This window comes from Tenrec ecaudatus, chromosome 2 (genome assembly GCF_050624435.1).
Source record: "Tenrec ecaudatus isolate mTenEca1 chromosome 2, mTenEca1.hap1, whole genome shotgun sequence".
Classification (NCBI taxonomy): domain Eukaryota; kingdom Metazoa; phylum Chordata; class Mammalia; order Afrosoricida; family Tenrecidae; genus Tenrec; species Tenrec ecaudatus.
Window position 1 is genome coordinate 291,068,072 of NC_134531.1, and position 6,485 is coordinate 291,074,556.

Genomic DNA, 6,485 nt, shown 5'->3' on the forward strand with positions numbered 1-6,485 from the left:
CTGCTACAAACATTTTAAAATTATGCTCATCAAGAAGTTACTTGCATGTGATATTAATAATGTTGTTTGGGTAAACAAAATGTAGGCTATATATACAAAATTAAATAATAAGAAAAAGCAATCAAATCGTGATCCAAGATACAACATAAATGAACCTTGAATTATGGTCCATGAGATAAATCAATCACAAAAGAAATATTACATGATCTCACTTATATGGAATAATTAAAACAGATAAATATGTAGAGACCTAAGCTTACTAGAGGGTAGGAGAGAAAAGTAAGGCAGGCATTGTTTTGGAGCAGTGGTTTTTCTGAAAAATGGGAGTAAAAATTTAGCAATGATTATAGGTGATGCTTCTTTCTTACACACAAATGAGTGTCACTGGATCTGTGTCTCGTGACACCTCAGTCTAACATATGATCGAATTCAACTTGTATACTAAACAAATTATCAGAGAAACGGGCTTACACGGAGAAAAATGTGGTCCCATGATTGGAGTAAGGCCTATTAACAACCTGCAATATGCAGATACTGCAACTTTGCTCAATGCACGGAAAGAGGATTTGAAGCCCTTGCTCATGAAGATCAGGACTGCAGCCTTCAGTGTGGGTTACAACTCAAAGGAAAGAAAACCAAAATTTTCACAACTGCACCAATAGATAACATATTAAATGGAAAAGATAGCAGCTCCCAAAGATTTCTGCTTCCTTGGGTCCATAAATGATGTTTACAGAAGCAGCAGTCAAGGGACCAAAGGACACATCGCGGTAGGAAATCTGCACAAGACCGCTTTAAAGTGTTGCGAAACCACTTTTGTGTGTTGTGTCTAAAGTGTTGATGCTTTGAGTACCAAGGCATGCCTGTCCTGAACCATGGTATTTTCAATCAGCTCGTATGCATCTGAAAGTTGGACATTGTATAAGGAAGATGGAGAGAAATAAAAATGATGCGTTTGAACTATGGGGTTGGCAAAGAACATTGAAAGCACCGTGAACTGCCAAGGAAACACACGCATCCGTTTTGGAAGAAGTGCCGCCAGAATGCTCATTAGAGACAGATGGCGAGACTTCACCTCACCATTTTAGACATGTTGTCAAGAGAGAGCAGTAACTGGAAAAGGATATCATGCTTGGTAAGGTGAAGGGGAAATGAAAAGGCAGACGGCTCTTGATGAGCTGGACTCACACAGTGGCTGCAGCAAGGGGCTCAAGCAGAAGAACAAGTATGAGGGTGGCACAGAAGTGGGTGATGTCTCCTTCTGGTGTTCGTAGGGTCGCTATGGGTCAGAACTAACTGGATGGTACCCAACAACAACAACAAATATTTAACATTTGCACATAAGCTTCGCTTGTTTTGCTTCTTTAGAAAACCCAGCCCAAGACATAAATTGGAAACTGCCTATATTTTAGTTGGACTCTTGTAACCATAATTACCTTGACCTATACATTAGTATGCTTGGTCATTTGCAAAAGAACATATTATTCCTATTTTTCTCATAAAATAATAACAGTGTTGATAAGTTCCCGGGTACCAATTCTGTGTCGGAAATCTTAAATACTTGTTCTTTCACTAAGGACTACAGCAACCCTATGAGGCTTGAAAGAGTCCGCAATTTACTTGATGTCACGCAGCTAATTAGTAACCGATCTTCCACTCAAATACCCAAGCAGAGTACCTGTACACACCTAAGGAAAAATAGCTCAAACCTGTGTAAACATCGATCGTTATAACAGGGACACCAGGTAAAACCCAAAGAAGAAGAAGAGCAAATCCTACGCTCAGTCACCACCCATATTTTACAATTTAAATGCTGTCTCCAATGTATCTTGGGTAAGGTGAAATTAGTATGACGCTTCAGTACAAATGCCATGGTTGTAAAACTTCAGATAACGGTGTGTGGTCGATGATGAGTTACAGCTTCTCTTGTATTTTATTTAGCTCTGACATATATATTTCAAGCTATAAAATGTCTATATATCAATATCCACGAATGGATATCCAAAAAAACACACATCAACCTAACATATTTTATCAGATACAGTGAAAATGAGAACATATATATGTTCTTATTTATATTCCTATGATTTGGTGGTGTGGTGGGTTACGCATAGGGTTGCTAACCACAAGGCTTGCAGTTCAAAACCAATAGTTGCTTTGTGGGAGAAAGATGAGGCATTTTACTCGTGTAAAGAGTTATAATCTCAGAAACACACAGGGGAAGGTTGAATTGGAACTGACACTGTGGCAATGAGTGTAGTGTATGACTTTAGTGCTTACACATGTTATTTCCAAAGCTTATCCACGCAAAAATACACAGAGGCTTCAGAAAGTTCATGGAAAATGTCAGCTATCTCTTTTCATTAAATTTTCCCAAGAACTTTTTGAAGCTCCCTCTTATACATAACACCACAAAGTCCCTGAACGGTAGGAAGAGAAGGTATCATAATTCTCCTTTTACAATTCTCGCTTTAAGGCCGAGATGTTCCGGGAGAAGCGAAGATTAAAGAGTGTCTGTACTGCCAGATTTCAACCAGTGCTGGAGTTCTAAGAGTGTGACCTATGCATTTGCACAGAACTCTGCACTTAAAGGACCTTGTCAAAGTTAATATTCTGCTATAAATATTTTAACAAAATTTGTTAATATAGCTCCCACATTTTCCTTTGTTCTTGGGACCTGGAAATTATGCATCCGGTCCTCTTTAAACCAAATTTCGCTATTAAGAGTACTACACCCTTTGCTTGCACTATCTAGGAAACAGTAAGCAACCCCGGTGGCATAGTGGGTTAACTATGGAACCCACCTGGCGCTCCGAGGGTGGGAGAAAGACAAAGCTGTCTACTCACATAAAGTTTTATCATCCCAGAAACCCTCTGGAACAATTCTACTCTGTCCTATAGAATCACTATGTCACAACTGATTCAATGGCAGCAGGGTTTTCATTTTTTATTTTTAAAATGTTGATGGTTGGTATGGCCAAACTAGACTATCACATGCTTACTTACATTTCAATTTGTTCCAAGTTAGTCACTTAATTTATTTAGAAGATTAAAAAAAATACCTTCAAAATTCTATTGGAAAACGATTTTCAATCTAGAATTGTTTAGCTATAACAGAGTATCTACCAAGCGTAAGAGTAGAAACAGAAGGAAGATATTTACTCAACAAAAATGCAAAAGCTTTATCTCCAGCAGCCCGGGGAGTAAACTAGGAAAAAAGAGAGAAATGCAAGAAAAAGTCACTGTACGCCAAGAGAGTGGGTAAGGGTTCTTCCAGGATAGCTCCCAGCACGCCTAAAGAGCGGCGACCCAAACTGACGCAGAGTTGAAACGGAAGCCTGTGATGGAATCAGAGAGAAAGGTATTTGATAAATAGCTGATATGCTAGAACTGTAGAAGAAAAATTAACCATCAATGTGAGGAATAAGTTGTCGGAACACAATACAAGTAGCCATTCCAGGAACAAAACACTCCTAAAAGCCAACAAATGAGCCTTGAACTAACTACAAGCTTTTCTTTCTTGATGTGTTTTGTTTTGTTCTTTGTCAGTGGTTTGTTGTTGTTGTTTTGTTGTATACTGTTGCTTTGTTTTCCTCTGTCTTGTTTTTGTGCATGTTATTATCTCCACAGGTCTGTCTAAATAAGATAGGCTGGATGAACTATCTGGATGAAAAACAACGGGACCAACAGTTTGTGGGGAGGAACTTGGGATAGGGGGAGGTGGGGGGGTAAGGAAGTGGTGTTAACTAACCCAGAGACAAGGGACCAACATGGGGTCCAAATTGGTGGTGAGGGGGGAGTAGGGAATGATCAAGGGTAAGGTAAAGTAAAGAAGAGGTATAGCTGTGACCCAGGTGGGAGCATGCTAGTGGGGCAGGAGGAAAGTCAAGGGAAATAGAGGAAAGAGCTAGGAGGCAAAGGGTATTTATAGAGGTCTAGACAAAGACATGTACATGCAAATATATATATATGAGGATGGGGAAATAGATCTATGTGTCTATATTTATAGGTTTAGTATTAAGGTGGCAGAAGGACCTTGGGTCTCTACTCAAGCACTCCCTCAATGAAATGACAACTCTGCGGGAAGTATTTGCATACCGCAAATAATGTAAACACTGTTCCTGTGTTAGAGGCTGTCCAGCTGGCTTTGACTCACAGTGACCCTATGAGCAATAGAACACAGCGCTGCCTGATGCTGCACCATCCTCATAATCCATGGTTGAGCTCACTGCTGCAGCCCCTGTTAAACACTGGTTACTTAAATAAATAAAAAATATACACACACACACACACTCATTGTTAGGTTATTTACTTTTAAATATACATAATATAAATTATATGTATAATTAAATTTTAAAAGAATGGGGGAGAGAAAGCATGGCTGTTTTGTAAGAACTGTGTTTCTCATATATCATAGAAGAACATAGACTAACAATAATTAAGTCAAGAATAGAAATATAAGCATATTACTTATAGATACAGAAGCTAGTTAAAAAGGCATAGGACTTGGAGTTAAGAAAGTTTTAGGGAAAATGGCCAATTCTCATTATAGTTCTTTCAAATTATATTGCGTGTATTTGATTATTTGCATATATTCTTGTTATACAGATACAGTTTTCTTTTTTAAAAAAAAACATTTTTATTAGGGGCTCATACAGCTCTTATCACAATCCATACATATACATACATCAATTGTCTAAAGCACATCTGTACATTCTTTGCCCTAATCATTTTCAAAGCATTTGCTCTCCACTTAAGCCCTTGGCATCAGGTCCTCTTTTTTCCCCCTCCCTCCTCGCTCCCCTCCTCCCTCATGAGCCCTTGATAATTTATAAATTATTATTTTGTCATATCTTGCCCTATCCGGCGTCTCCCTTCACCCCCTTTTCTGTTGTCCATCCCCCAGGAAGGAGGTCACATGTAGATCCTTGTAATCGGTTCCCACTTTCCAACCCACTCACCTCTACTCTCCCAGTATCGCCTTTCACACCCTTGTCCTGAAGGGATCATCCACCCTGGATTCCCTGTGCCTCCAGCTCCTATCTGCACCAGCGTACAACCTCTGCTCTATCCAGACTTGCAAGGTAGAATTCAGATCATGCTAGCTGGGGGTGGGGTGGGGAGGAAGCATTTAGGAACTGGAGGTAAGCTGTATTCTTCATCGGTGCTACATCACACCCTGACTGACTCATCTCCCCTAAACCCCTCTGTGAGGGGCTTTCCAGTGGCCGACAAGTGGCTTTGGGTCTCCACTCTGCACTTCCCCCTTCATTCACTATGGTAAGATTTTTTTTTTTAATGATGCCTTATACCTGATTCCTTTGACTCCTCGTGATCGCACAGGCTGGTGTGCTTCTTCCATGTGGGCTTTGTTGCTTCTGAGCTACATGGCCGCTTGTTCATCTTCGAGCCTTTAAGACCCCAGACACTATCTCTTTTGCTAGCCGGGCACCATCAGCTTTCTTCACCACATTTGTTTATGTACCCGTTTGTCCTCAGCAATCGTATCATGGAGGTGTGCAGCCAATGATATGATTTTTGTTCTTTGATGCCTGATAACTGATCCCTTCAGGACCATGTGATCACCCAGGCTGGTGTGTTCTTCCATGTGGACTTTGTTGCTTCTGAGCTAGATGGCCGCTTGTTTATCTTCAAGCCTTTAAGACCCCAGACATTATCTCTCTCTCTCTTTTTTTTTTTTTTTGGCTCTTTTCAGTTTATTGCATGAAGGAGTTACACTAGTCCAAGTTAAAAGTGGACCCCAAATGGTTACATCATACAAGCTGTGAGGTTTTAAACTTGTGACAAGGGACAGAGGGAATTTTTCTAATCATTGCAAGGAAATCCTCACTTAAGCTTCCGTGAACCACAAGCACTTAAAACCCATGAACCTTCAGCTGGTCGTCCTTAGCCAGTCCAATCTCTACAAGGAACTGGCACATGTTCTTGCGCTGGTCACCCTCGAGCTGAATCCCTTCTCCGTATTCTGGATGCTCCATCACAGTACCAATGCAGGCAAATGTCTTCTTAAATGCCTTCACTAGCTTCTTTTTGTCGTAGTCATCAGCGACCCCTTGGACAGTGGTCAGGGTCTTCCTGATGTTGCGCTGTTGAATTCTTATATGGATATATGGATATAATCCCCGCAGGCAGCAGGTCATCACCCTTACTTGCATCAGCAAAGGGGTCAAAATAGTGGAGTTTCTGGATAGCGGACATACGATATGATTCCTTTTCTTCCGTGGAAACAGCCTGTGAAAGGAGGTGGCTGGAGAAGGTGGGTGGGGGGACGGAGCGTCGGGAAGCGAGGGGGCTCATGGGGGAGGCTGCTGAGTCCTCGACAGCAGCTCAGTGACTGGGCGACACTATCTCTTTTGATAGCTAGGCACCATCAGCTTTCTTCATCACATTTACTTGTTCACCCGCTTTGGCTTCAGCAGTTGTGTCAGGAGGGTGAGCATCATAGAATGCCAATTTAATACAAG

General features: G+C 41.0%; 1 pseudogene; it reads right to left on the minus strand.

Annotated features, from left to right (window-relative positions):
* Positions 1–5,707: 5,707 nt before the first annotated feature.
* Positions 5,708–6,219, minus strand: LOC142441515 (eukaryotic translation initiation factor 1 pseudogene; annotated as a pseudogene).
* Positions 6,220–6,485: the final 266 nt, after the last annotated feature.